This window comes from Ambystoma mexicanum, chromosome 9 (assembly GCF_040938575.1).
Source record: "Ambystoma mexicanum isolate Mex_15411 chromosome 9, UKY_AmexF1_1, whole genome shotgun sequence".
NCBI lineage: Eukaryota > Metazoa > Chordata > Amphibia > Caudata > Ambystomatidae > Ambystoma > Ambystoma mexicanum.
The window spans coordinates 1,354,517,356-1,354,532,362 of NC_090931.1; the positions used below are offsets into that span (position 1 = coordinate 1,354,517,356).

General features: G+C 40.0%; 1 protein-coding gene across 2 annotated transcripts in view; it reads left to right on the plus strand.

The window, feature by feature from the left end:
• The window catches only part of LOC138489128 (contactin-associated protein-like 5), a 1,755,478-nt gene that overhangs the window by 1,536,630 nt on the left and 203,841 nt on the right, over nt 1-15,007 (plus strand). The gene's annotated exons all lie outside the window — the stretch shown is intronic.

Sequence of the window (15,007 nt, forward strand, 5' to 3'; positions counted from 1 at the left end):
CATGCACACTACACACCAGAGGTAAGCATGTGGTCAGAGTGAATTGTGTCTTTTGAGCTTCGATTGACACATTGCTCCTTTTGTTGCTGCAACAAACAATTCAAGGTTTGCCTTGCACTGCACATACAAAGGATAAGCAGAGTTATTTCCTAAATTACCGGCACATATTTATTTCACTTCAGAAAGGCGAAAGGGTAAAAAGCGAAACGCTACACAGTCCGTATAGCTGGCATTACAATTTTAGAAATAAGAATAGTAATACAGTGATGTGTATCACCTTTCACAACTGAGCCTTCTAGTTCCTATGTACCCTAATACGTGGTGTAGCTATTATTACACACTCCTGCTACTCAATGTATGAACCTCTGCAGTACAAAGTGCGACTCCGCTCCACTTGGCTATCGATCCCATGGCATACAGAATCGTCCCGGTCCTAAGATGATGATGTTGTCCTTGGGCTATCCATCTGCTGTGAAACCGGTCCTGCCTCATGTCCACTTAGCTAAATAGATGTTTTACCATAGTGTAAAAGGAAGGAAGATAGACTGATAAAAGGAACAGCAGAAGTATCTTCCTTTAACCATTCTTGGGGTATGAACCCTAGCATGTAGTTCGCCTCAAGCTTTCCTCTACATACGGTCATAAGAGGAATGCATTCTGCACGTGAGCTGGCACCATTGCAGCCACATGGGTGTTAACTGGCCCCGGTTGATGCCAGTGCTTATTTTGCAAAATAATGAGGGCCAGGGCCCTGTTCAATGTTGCCATCACTCATGGGATGCTCCCACAATACCAGGATATTTGGGGTTAAAGCTGTAACTCTCACCGCTCATCGGGGTTGATGGATACACTAACTAAGGCAAATGTGCGTTTTACAGATATCAATCAACCTAACACAAAATAACTCAACATGCTAGTTATGTCTTGAATTAAGGGAAATATTTAAGTGCTTCTTTAAACATCTCATTGTTAACATGTGGCTCTGATTCCAGGAGTGGCAAGTGGCAAATGTCGACCTCCTATTCACACAAAAAGAGCAAATGGGCTTTTCATCCTATAGGCAGATCAAATTTAGACAATTGCATACCTGAACTGATGAACTTCCCTGCAGCTACATCCTGCTCTATAGGTTGGCTGTCATGACAGGCACTGGTCTTGGGCAGTGGTCTTTACCCTGTGTTGGTGCTCCTGGCATGGTCAGATGATTGGCTGCTACCTTCCAACTCATTGTTCTCCCTGAAAACAGATAACTAGCCTTGCCCTGCCCACCTGAATCATTAGGTTCATGAATAACAATGAGTTGGCCCAGGATACGGAGACTCTAGCCCTTGCATACTGTAGTTGCTTGATGCTTCACTGCGACGACTGACAGTTGAAACAATAAAGTTGCCAAAACACCACGTCATAATCAAACTGATTCTGAGACAATAAGTGCCATGGCTCAAAAATAAGTGCCGGGCATGAGTCCTGGCAAACATCACACCAAATTTGGCACTGGCTCAGGTGCTAAAGAAGCTGTGTGCTGGCTATAGCACTATCAAATCCATGTGTAACTAGAAACTCATGTTTTATATTAAGTTCCTTTTCAAAGCACCTGTGATTAGAGTAACGCCACCATTACAGTATCTTAATATTTTTTAAGATAAATAATAATCTTGTGTTGTGCTTTTCAGTTTGTCTAAACAATTCCAAACAGTTTTCACATACATTTTTCACCCTATTATTTCGTCTATTGCTAAACCTGTGCATGAAAATTTAACATGTGTCCTTACATAGACAAACTGGCAAACAGATCATCTGTTTGGAACTTGCTTTAACACTTATGTTTTTTTTTTTTTTTTTTTCTCAACTCCTCCATACGTTTTACCCTGGGGTTACAACATTTTTAACTTCAAGTTGACGCCAACTTGTTTTGCTAAAATTCCTGTCATACTTAAAGATGTTCATCTGGTCATATTTGTCAAGGTTTGGGATAGTTGTTCTTGAACCAGTATCCCTGTAGTAACTTGTTAAATCCAATGAGAACTACCTTTTAACACTGTGATTTTCAAAAGCAGGACAGGTTTTAAATTGTTTTAAACAGAAGCAAATGTGGGGTGCAGCAAAATCACATCTATTTAGTGAAAGTCAAAATTAGGCTGGAGAAGGGAAGACAGAGATCAGTATAGTTTGATCACCCTATTTTAGCTCAGGTTTTGCTGTTCGTTTACTTGGCTGAAATGTTCCATGAAATATGTTTACCGAGACACAGACACTGTTATATGTTTTCATTATTATGTATGCTGAAGAAAGCCAACGAGGTATCCTGCGAAACATGTAGAATTTCATAAAACTGTTGTTCTACTGTCTATTGTAGAAACTGCACAAACAACAATTACACCAGCAAGGGCTGCCAATGCAGTGTGCTATCTGTTCGCCACAGAACTGCGTAGGCTTTAATCAGGCTGCAAAGTTACCATTTTTATGTGCTCATCAAACATGTAACTGTCAAGGGATACATATTTACGCACACAAGGTCTGCCACTAGATGTGACATATGCCGCCTCTTTGTTACTGACCTTGAAACGCATGCAGGCGTCCCTTGAGGGGCATATTAGCAAGGATGCTTCACACTTCTGACCACTTCAGCAGATTTTTCACTGTGAACACTCAGAACGGATCATCTTCCAAATGACTTTAAATATCCCCCTGGTAAAACAGCTCAAACACAGCGGGAGCTTTTGAGCAAAGGACATTCGCAATCGAATGTTCGTTCAGCAGTTTTTATTACTTTTGCCAAGTACAAAGAGTTCTCTAAGGAGTTGTTAATGACTGATGTACGCATTACAGTACATTTATAGCAACTGGTGAAGTTCTCGTTTTGCCTTCCCATGCTACTGACATCCCTGATGTTTGGGTTGAAAAGGCATGTTTCAAATGATGTATATTTAACAGGTTCATGTTAGTTAAAAAGAAAAAAAAAAACAAGCAGCTTGCATTGTTATTTTTGCTATTCCCTTTTTTTCTGGCAACAGGGACATAGGGTGGACTGGGATACGATTTGAAGAGTATTTCCTTATTGTTTGTTGTTGGGCGTTTGCAAGTATTCCAATGACAAACCCTGGAAGCCGAATCTTGATTTAAAACCACTTATTATGCATGCACATGCCTACTTAATGGGTATGGGCAAATACAAAGGTGGCATAGCAGAGGAAGTGATACAGTAAATCAAACAAGGTGCTTAAATAGTCATTACAGTTATCCAACCCAAAAGTACTAATTTTATCGAATCAAACTTTTCAAGAGATGACAATAGAATTATCATAAAAATATCAAATGTTTTCAAATGGAATGTGGCAAACGTTACCCCCACAATTTCAAAGCAGAATGCACTGTCCTTCATAGTCAGGGGGTACTATTAAAGCACACTTCGGTTTTGTGGCATGATGATGGTTGTTATTTAATATTTATAAAAAAGAAAGTAAGCACATTAAGAAGCCTCCATTGTCTAAATATTCATAAAATACTGCACTTTATTTAGCCATACAATAGCATTACTATAGAAACATTCACACAGTTGTAATTAATAGGACACCCCCTCCCATTAGAGATGTTATATCTTTGATCTACACTATAACAATATTAGGTGTACCCTGATGCACTCATGTTAGCACTTTATCATTTTGCTTTCTGTTTCTTGTAAAAATACATTTTATTGGCTATCACATAATACAACTTTCAATTTTCTTCAGCACTTAACAATTGAAATATTCTAAATGTCATCTTATTCTAAAAGGATACATCACATACAAAAATACTGACAATTCTTAAAATATATAGAGCTGGTGCCCTGCCGGAGTGTCTTAGTTTTAGCCCCAATAGTAATACCCTACACCAAAGCTCTAATATCTCACATTGTTGGCTGGCTCACCTTCAAAATACAGACAGTGAAGAATACACAGGCAGCATAGTATGAATTATACCACCTGTACAAGCTCATGGACTTTCTATTGGAAACAGCACTCAATCAAAATTGCAGGCCATGATAGTGTCCCATTTGGACAGAGTAAATGCCCAGCAATCATTGTCACCCCAACCTCATGTAGTAGGTAAAATCAATGAATATGTCCTGGTGTCTTGCAAAATTCAGGGTACAGAAAAAGGAAGAATAAGACTTAGGACCTAATCAGAAGTTTGGTGATGCAGTAAAAATGATGTGGTAATAGCGTTACTGCCGCATTACCTCACCGCCCAATCACGAGTTTGGGGCAAAGTTGGAGGATTTACCTCCAGCTCTGAGCTGGAGGTGAATGCGCCGACTTTCCGCTCATTGTCACAGCAATTACTGCGGCACAGTTACCATCGCGATAATTGCACCGAAAATTCCCAATTGAGTCCTATGCACTCAAAAAAAATTCAGACTTACAACGCCACGTGTGATTACCACGGTACGAAATGGTGGTAATGGTTATTGTGTTGGGCGGTATTCCAGCAGATTTACCGCTGGATACCACCCAACTCCTGATGAGGCCCTAAGTTTGAACAGCTCCATGAAGCAGGTCAAAAGTAAGAAGACAATAGGCGTAAAATTACACAGCTAGTTTCTAATTCGACACAATTGTTATGTAACATTGAGATTGAGGGCCCGATTCATGGACAAGTGTGCATTTCTCCCGCAATGCCGTGCACTGAGAACGACACTACGTGAGCCTGCATGAGCCTGCGTGCAGAATAAAACATGCAAGTCACGTGAATTCATGGAATTTACTGTGCAAATTAAACATAATCGCAATCGCACCCCAAAACGTCCCTGACAGTCCCCAACGCAAATCAAAACAGCCAGAAACAGTCACCTTTGCATGCTCCCTTTAAAAAGTGTGTGGAGTCCCCTGCCAGCAGGCCTGCATCTCGGAGACCCTGCGCAGGGTCCCCTGCAACTGGTGCTGGCATCCCAACAACATGCGCATGATACTTCACAACTCGGTTTAAACTTGGATAATCTTCATGCAAACCCCCGTAAACTGTTCCTGCACCCCACTATACTGCATACGTGCACCCCTGAGTTAGATTGGAACCCTGATTGCATACACTGACCCCCAAAAACCGACATGCAAACCAACCTCTGTGCTGCATATCATATGCACAAGTGTCCTTACGGCTGCCTTTGGGCGGCATAGTGATCGAGGGCTTTTCGTGGCCATTTATATGCTGAAAGGCTGCATGGGTTGTTGCATGAAAATGTGTCGTTTGGCGCATTTGTGGGCGTGCGAGGGACTGCCTGCGTTCTGTCCCTTGTTACACCCACTTTTTCGCATGTTCTTCCCCATTTTCTGTGTTTTGCCCTCTTCCTAGCCCTCTGTGCAAGCATCACCCATGTGCAGTGTGGATTCTTGTTCAAGGTGCTCAACGCTCACAGAGACAAACTTACACAAACTCCACGCAAGTCCTCAAAAAGTCCTGCGCATTCAAATCCATGTATCGATGAACAGGATTTCTCATACAGTTTGGCACGGAAGCTCCCCGATTTCCTGTGCAAATAATTCCATGAATTGGGCCCTTAGACTACAGCGGTAAATGTATAACTGATAGTATACATTGAATGAAAGCAACTACTCATCAAGTCTGACATCTTCAAGCCTTCCAATAATGCCCTCAACATTGTTTTTTGTTATGTATGAATTTATTTCATAATTAATTTATTTTGGTGTATTTATAGAGCACAGACTTATGCCCCAGAATAAGTGCTGGGATGCTGAGCCAAGATCTTCATTCAACATTGTCAATCAACTACTTTGAAATATTAGCTGAGAATTAGCTTATAATATGCTGTAGTGCAAGTCTATCATCTTTTAATCTTAACTTTTCGTTCTATATTTTTGATCCTGAAAGGTAAAGTGATTCATAATTTTTGCAAGAATGCACTCTTGAAATGAAACCATATTGTTTGTATTATTTACTTTCTCTAGAAACCACGTTATTCATGCACTTGATTTTTAAGAATTGTATTGGTCTGCATCTGACACACCATTCAAATATGACGCCATGAATGCAGCCAAGCTAAATGTTGCAGCGTCTCAGAAGGCAGGTTTCCAGATGCATTAGCAAAAGAGCTGATCATTGCTCCGGATGATAAAAAAATATGTAATCTGAATTATCTAGCCAGCTATTCTCCATCAAACATCTTCCCTTATTCAGAATAGTGGTCGAGAAGAGCATTGCCATACAGTTACAAGAATCAATCACTCAGCACATAATTCCACAGATCTAACCATTTGAATTCCAACCACAATGCAGCACAGATACATCCACCATAGAAAAATATCCATAATGTTGTTCCCATCCTGGAAAAATGTAACCTTATTTGTTCTACTCTACCTCTCTGTTAACTTTGATACATTTTACCATGAAGCCCTCCTCAAATTCTCACCACACATGTGGGTTGATGGAACAGTTATGATGTGGTTTGTGTCCTCCCTCTGGAACATATCCAGATGGGCACAAGCAGATCTAAGAAAAACCCAGTAACCCACAGAGTTCCATTAGGTTCCACGCTGCCAACACATATATGAAACTACTCATCACCACCAAGGCCAAGATACAGAAACATGCATATGATAGACATTTCTACCTAAAGATCAGTAGTATCAACACACACAGTGTCTGTTCCTCATCATAAGCTGAATGGAAAGCACCATAGCTACCTGAGGTGTAACCGGACAAAGATCAAATTCATCCTCTTAGGAAACCCCACCAAGCATACCAAAGCTCAAGGTGACTGACATGACTCCCAAACAACTATCCTAGATAACACACATTTTGAGTTAGCATGCAATGTCCTTCACATCTCCCAAAACATGATAGAGGTTGTATGCTTGACTGCGTTTTTTCTTGGAATTTCACCCAATTATTATTATGTATTATTCTCATTATTATTGTTATTATTATTATTATTATTATTATTATTATTATTATTATTATTATTATTATTAGTAGTAGTAGTAGTAGTAGTAGTAGTAGTAGTACTATTCATTTTATTATTATTGTATTTATTGAGTGCAGACCTATCTTTGAGAAGCAACGGAGCACTTTACACCATATAGATACATAACAGAGTTCTTAACAGAATGTATATACAGTGGCGGGTGGGATACAGAAGGCAACAGAGGAGGGGTGCCGCGATACCGAGTGGCAGAGAGGGCAGGCAGTGTCTTGTGAGTCAGGTGGCAAAAGGGCCGACACAATGGCATATGTGTTGAGGAGGAGAGATTCCTTGAAGAGTTGGGTCTTGAATTATTTTCTAAATTGTAGGAGCATGGGGGTGAGTCTGATGCTGACGGGAAGAGGTTTCATAGTCTTAGGGCATAGGCAGAAATGGCTTGTTCAAGTCTGCATGTGTCCTGGCTTCTGGTGGTGCACTTTCCATCGAATATGCTGAGTTTCTCCACGAGGTAGCTGGGTTACTTGAGGGCAACTGCCTTATGGATGTTTCAGCAAGACTTGAACGTGATTCCTTGCTGCAGTGGGAGCCAGTGAAGGCCAATGAGGGCTTTGGTGATGTGGTCATATCTGCGTAGATCCTTGATGAGGCGTGAAGCTGTGTTTAGGACACTACTCAGGGGCACAAGTGAGGACAACAGGAGGCCTTTGAGCAGTGTATTGCCCCCATGCAGATGGGATAGGACCAGTGCTTGAACAGTGGATCCAACACTGTCTGGAGGGAGGAAGGGCTTGACCTTCCACAGGCGGGAAAACTGATACCATGCTGTCTGAGTTTTTGTAGCTATGTGTGTCTTGAAGGAGAGGTGTTTGCCAATGTGGAATTTGAGGCATTTGGCACAGGAGGTGAGTTCAGGTGTGAAACCCTCAGAGTTCATGGTTGATAGCCAGGTCTGCATGTCTGGGTGATTGGTGTTGTTCGTGAGGAGTAGGAATTCACTTTTGTAGGGTTTCAGCTTCAAAAATGCACTGGGCATCCAAGACGGAATCACTGAGAGGCGAGTTTTGTGCCTATGGAACCCATCAACCGCTTCATGTATACTGATTTTTTCCATGACATACATCATCTTACTTCCAGTCTTCTTGTGTTCTTCTTGTGGATATCTATATTACTTGTACTTCTGAAATTGTTGACGTGGTTGTTCCTCTGAAGAGCACAAATATTCAATCTAGCCATTTATGTAAGAATGGTTCACCCACAATCTCTCTGTTTTGAAAATGGTCCTTAGGAGCAAGCAACTCTAGCCGAGGAGAGATCCTGATTGCTCTACAAATAAGAGTCTTAAACTTGCCAGATCAATTAATAAATCTGCTATGATTGAAGCCAAGGAATTATTCTTTGTTATGTCATGTTATGTTGACTTATACCGCATACAGATACCATTTGCATGGTCTTCAAGCACTCAGGTGGTGCTGTAATAAAGAGCGCAGGGTGGGTTAGTGAAGAAATAGAGTTAAGAAAGAGGTTGTGCTCTTCTTTTGATGCTTGCAGAGCCAGGAGGAGCTGGCATCTGTATGTGTTAGCTTTATAAGTGTGCTTTGATTGTGTGCACTGGCTTATTGTGTATGGAGGTATATGGCCCAGTGTCTGGAATTGTTTCTTGTTTGCAGATGTTTGTTGTGGATGTGTTGTTTGTAATTTTCATGTGTGTTGTGTCTGGCCCTTTCAGGCATGTGTGGTACTTGGGAGGTATGCAGGAGAGAAGCAGGAGCAGGCGTGGTTACTACTGTGGCAAGCTTCATGGTGTAGTACGCTTTCAACAAAGAAGCAGGATTTAGAGGGCAGCAGTACCCTATTCAATCTCATGTCTATACTCAGAAATATAGCTTTTTAAAAGCATGGTGGTCATGCTCAAACATGCACTGAGATACAACCTGAGATTTCACTAAATTCAATGCAGTGTATACACTTCAGAATTCATCTAAGTGCAATGCATTTGCTAACCTCAGAATTCACCTAAGTGCATTACATTCACTACCGTAAGATTTCTCTAAGTGCAATACATTGGCTACCCTAAAAATTCATCTAAGTGCAATTCATTGACTAACCTCAAATTCATCTAAGTGCAATACATTGGCTAACCTCCACATGAATATAAGTGCAATAGACGTCATACCCTTAAAATGTAATCTAAAATAGTGTCCAATCAATTAAAACTTCTTCAAATTCAACTCTTCAGAATTTTGAACAATCTTAGAAAATTGACACGGAACTACTTCACTCAGTAGATGCTCTCCTTCGTGGCCTAACAAAATCCAGTCATTTCTAAAGACAACACTTAATAGTTCAGAGCTCATATTAACCCTCTGGTCAAGCCTTAAATTTGCACCCAGTTTGTAATCTTCTGACTACTAACGCTACCCTTTCGACTGCACATTCTGAGAACATTCCCTTAAACAGTTTTATTTTCTTCCCATTGCAGTTAATGAAACTAAGCATATACTAGCATCTCTCAAAGCACCTTACTGTCTGCTTCAATGATCCATGTCCAGCTCGGTTCATTAAAAATGTGCTGACCATCTTTGCATTCTCGTTAGTAAAGTTATTACATGCTTTAAATTAAATGTGGTGTTGTACTGGATGTAATTAAACAAATGTGCTATACATATTTATGAAAAATGCCTTCTTGGGACCCCGTTGATTGAGTCAACTATTGCCCCATTACTAATACTCAATTTGTATTGAAAATCATTGACCAACAGCTACCCTAAAAATTCATACCACCTTGAATTACACCAACTCTTGCCCAAGTAGAGGTACTGAAAATGCAATAATAGAAATCAATGATTCTCCCCTTCAGATCATGGGTCAAGGGCATGTAGATCTACTGGTGTTACTAGATTTCTCCTCTGTGTTCGATACCATTGACCATACGCTGCTCTGTCAGTGTTTTAGAGTAGTGGCATGGCATCTGAGTATTGTGCGAAATTGTTACACTCTTTTCAATCACACACAATGCGTAAAAATCAGTAAATGTGTTTCCAACATCAAACTTGTCGAATATGGATTACCGGAAGGCTGTTGTTTCCTCTTCAACATTCATGTGAACCCATTGCACAACCTTCTAGATGATCAAGGTGCAATTTTCCAATTTGGTGACAATGACACACAGAATATGTTTCATCTGAAAAGAGACTACCATTCCACCCTTAGTTAGATTCATTCCATATTCTGTTGTGTATACCAGTGGATGGGTCAGTACCAGTTCAGTCTGCATCAAAGTAAAATGGGAATTCTCCTTGTAGCCTCCCTGATTCTACTTCCTAAAACAATTAAAGATTTTACTTTTGTAGGGCGCATCATTTAAGTTCAGGTGAAGGTCAAATCTCTTGCTGTGACTTTTGACTACTCTCTTTCATATGCTCTTTCAGATATATTAAGCATTAGAAAATGCACACTATCATCTAATCATACCTGCACCAGTATTTCTCAATACATTGTGGGCTCAGTACTTGATTATTGTAACTCAGTCTATGGTATCCAAATCTTTTCTCTACCAACTTCAGGAACTTCTGAACACTGTATCCAGAATTGGTACCAACACCCATAGATTCTGTCATGTTTACCCTAGGCTGTAAACATTGCACTTGCTCCCCATACAGAACAGCATTTCATGTGAGCTACTCATCATGGCCCAAAACACCATCCATGGCTCTCCTCTATACTATATTAAATAGCCTTTAAGTGTAATGTGTGCTCGCACCCCAAAAGATCAACCACTCACAATTCATGCATGCCCATCACTTCAATCAAACTAGGTCCTAGTGACTAAACATTGAAACTCTCTTTGTGAAGACATCTGTGTGATTAATGATCTTTGCATTACGTTTATTCTGAATCTGTCACATGCCTCCCCCTTTTCCTGGGTCATGTAGAGATCCCCAGATGGAAGTGTCGTTTCCCATGCAAAATTGAAATAGAAATAGAAATACTAGTACAGTGATAATAACAATACAAATAAATAAACAGTATATATAAGGAATTCAGGTGATGCTGTCATCCGACTCTGTGAAACACATTGAACAGGATTGGGGAATATATAAGAGAAATGGAGACAGAAACATAACTTTGAGCCATTTCCAAATCAACTAGAATTACTAGCCAGTATGCATCAGGACATAACCTATATTATCTAAAATGAACATAGTAAAACAATGTTAAGTCAAAATCATCAATTATGCATATGACATGCAAACCATCCACAAGCTCAAAAATTGCTCTAGAACGACCATGCCTGACCGCAGCACCTGTATTGCACTTATGATTGCATGGATGATTGCAATCACAATAACAATAATATAAATCATAATACTACTATTTCAAATGTATAATGCCTTCACATAGAATATGTACTGTATACAATCATTATTAACCAGCCAAAGTTGGTACTCAGAAGGATAATAGGCTAAATTGGTCTTGCTAGGATTGAAACATGTGGCATGCAGATCACACACATATGTCAGCAGGATGCACTCAACCCACTGAGCTATCTTACCTGCTACAAACAAACACACATGCAAACAAACCAGAATAACACTTATGATCTGTGGCTCACTTACACTATAAAACCTGACACAAATCCCTTAGTTGAATGAAATGGGTTCCTGTCTTATGCACAGACCAATGGTCAAAAGGCTGGGTCTAATAATGACGAGTGATCCTGCACTGGAATCTCAGGTTAAAGCACTTATAAACATGGGTTTCCTCTAGCTCTGCAATATTTGACTCCTCATACACTTGTACTTTTAAGACTAGATTATACTAACAGCATCTACTATGGACTCACAGAAAGCCTTTTGAACAGAATGTGACATGCATACTACTCGTCTGATTGAAACGAGGCAAACACATTATATCAATATTGTGTACATGCAATTATCTGCTAATCAAATGGCGAATTAATTTAAAAACCAAATGAATTGCCCATTGAGCATTTCATGTCAGTGTCATAGAAGCCATCACAAAGAAATGCATCCGATACCAGTCATCTGTAATACTGGGATCCAGGAACAACTCCTTAGTAACTGTGCATAACTTCATACCTTCAGCTGTAAATGACATGGCAGATTTTACTTACCGTTCCTCTCTTTCACAATCTGTAACTCTTTGTCCAAACACCTTTGCACAGAAGAAAATCACCTCACATTTTGAAGAAAGGTAGAACCTGTGTATTCAACTTACCACCCGCACAAAACCATTGCCCAAATCACAGCTACTGTGTATATCCAAAAATATATTAACTTAACAGTCACCCGCCTATACCTCTCTTGTGAAGACTATTAAGGACCTGTCTCCTACATGAAGTGCTGCTCAACATCACTAACTGTTCAGTAAAAGCAGCTGATTGGATTTAATCCTTTCTGAGTTCTAGAACCTCAAGAGTAGCTTTCAAAGATGCCAAAGCCATTCCTATCTTTTCTATGTGCAGAGTACCTCATGGTTCTTGTCTGTCCCTGACCTTGTTTAATGTATACATTAGAACACTACTTTTGATGACCTGGGTGTCCAATATGCTAATTATGCAGATGACACCCAGGTCCTCTTTAAGCTATCAGGTAACTATGACATTCAAACTTGGATGGCTTTTAATTATTTAATGCTTAACACTGAGAAAACTGAGCTTCTCATTGTTGACACAAGCACCCACTTGAAGAATATTTACCCTATTTATTCCTGTCTCTCTATCACAGGCAACAGTATCCCGGTCAGTAAATCAGTTAAAACTCTTGGTGTGGTATTGTATTCTGAATTATCAATGAAATAACATGCCTCAATTGTGCGTTCCTCTTGTGGCTATATTATCAAGTTAATGTATCAAATTAAGGCATACCTCTGCATCAAAAATAGATCTCTTTTAGCTACCGCCCTAATTAATTTGCGACTTGTTTACTGTAATAACCTGCTTGTTGGCACCTTGAAATCTAATCTCGCTCACCTGCAAACAGCACAAAATGGTGCCGTCAGGGCAATATATATGGTTCCTACCAGGAATGATCATGTATCTACCTATAGAAAAAAGTTACATTGGCTTCTGGTCAAACAAAGAATTAGACACAAGTTACTCTCCCTGACCTACAAATGCCAGAATGCCGTCGCTCCTCTTTACCTTGAAAGCAGAATCTCTCGTGCTCATTAAAAATAAAAAAATAAAAAAATAAATTAATAAGGAGAATGCACTCTTAGAGGCCAGACTCCATGCAATTGAACTAGGATCAAATAAACACTACAACAAATAACCAGTTGAACAGGGATGGAACCGGCATGGCCCCTTGAATCATATCTGATAATGGCATGTGATCCTCTACTGGATGACATCCTAATGTTCTCCTGCCTTTTCAAACACTCTCCATTTGTCTGCCCCTTTTCCTCAAAACAAACCCACTACCCTCTAAATTCTCCTCCAACTGTACACTGCACATAAACGCCTCAACAGAGCCTTTCAGTTTCAACTTAACACTAACTGAGCTAAAATACATCCCACCCCGTTAGAACATATAACATGCTCTCACATCATTGGCTAAACTAGACCAAGAACATTGTAATGTATCAGATATTAGGTTTTACCTTCTGCAGGAAAACCATGTCCCAGTGTGAAAGCCAAACACACTGTCACAGAACAGCACTCTGGAAATAGGTACTTCTGACCTTCACCCATCAACAGCGACTGTTTTTACATCTGACTTTCCTTTATCTCACTAACAACCCTCTACTCCTTCCTCTCTTGCAGGGCCTTATGCTTTAGTGCCTAAAATGAGGCAGAGCCCTCCCTAGTCTATTAATATACAGTATACAGAAATTGTGCTAGTTGATTAACACACATTTTCTCTCCGGATGTTCACTAAAACATGGGATGCTGTGATCTATAGTCTACATGTCCCACTGTGTAAATTGTCCAGATACGTTTTGAATAAGGTTGCTTTCAGTAATGTTATTACAAACATTTGCAGTCATGCTGCTAGGCCCCCCTGATCGTGTTGAGCCTAATTCCTCCTTCTGCACTGCTGAAGGTATTGCGTATAGAAGAGGCTAATGTGGTATTGGTAAGGGGGGATACTAGATGTGGGGAAGGGGCTAGCTTCCCATTTCTGTGACTCTTGTCTGGTCCATCATTTCTATCTACAGCATAAATCAACCCTGAGGTACCTCAGGAATTTGGAAGCAGGACCTTTGCAGGTCCAAAGGAGGGAGCCATCTTGGGAACTGGATCCACTGCCTCCAGCAGGGTACATTTAAGAATACAAACATATGTAAAAAATCGCATTGGGGTTTGTAAAGTAGTGCACCGTGTTCTGTCATTTTAAGTACATTTTAAAATAATTGATTGCAATAACAGTATGTTTCCCAGGTTGACCATAGTACAAGCCAACTTTATTTTACACTTACTCTACCCCGCAAATTATTTGTAGGTCTGATTTAGATTTCTCTGTCTATTAGGTAGCCGATAATTCTTGCTGTTTCAAACATTACTTGTTTTTCATACTTAACCCTCGCTATTCTTGGATATTCTATTTTTATGTATTCCCTTCTGTTTAGAAAATGAACAGCGTACCACACACATTTTCATACAGTTTTGGTTTGGAGAGTGCCTAGTTTTTATAAAATGTTTTGCATAGAGGTATGCAGGTATAGAGGTATGTCCGCTCCTAAAATACTCCCACCCCAATTCATGACAATGTTCAAACGTAATTCTCCCTCTTTACATCTCAGAAACCTCCCTTTGCTTTACCGCAAACGTTGGCAGGTCTCCATATTAGAAGCATCAGTTTTGCTTGCTTCATGGTTAACACCCCGTTGTTGGTTTGTGGACTTCACATTAGGTTGCCATATAGGGCCTGACTTACAAAACCCCATTACAATAGCACAATTCCATTTTAAAACACTTTGTAAATCAGCCCCATAGATTGATGTTGGGTTCCTAATCGTAGGATTATGACGTGCACCCTTGCATCATAAGTTAGGGAAGAGTATTTTGTTAAAGGGTCATTATCGCGAGCAATGATGAACCCTACCAAAGTCTTTCAGGTTATTAGC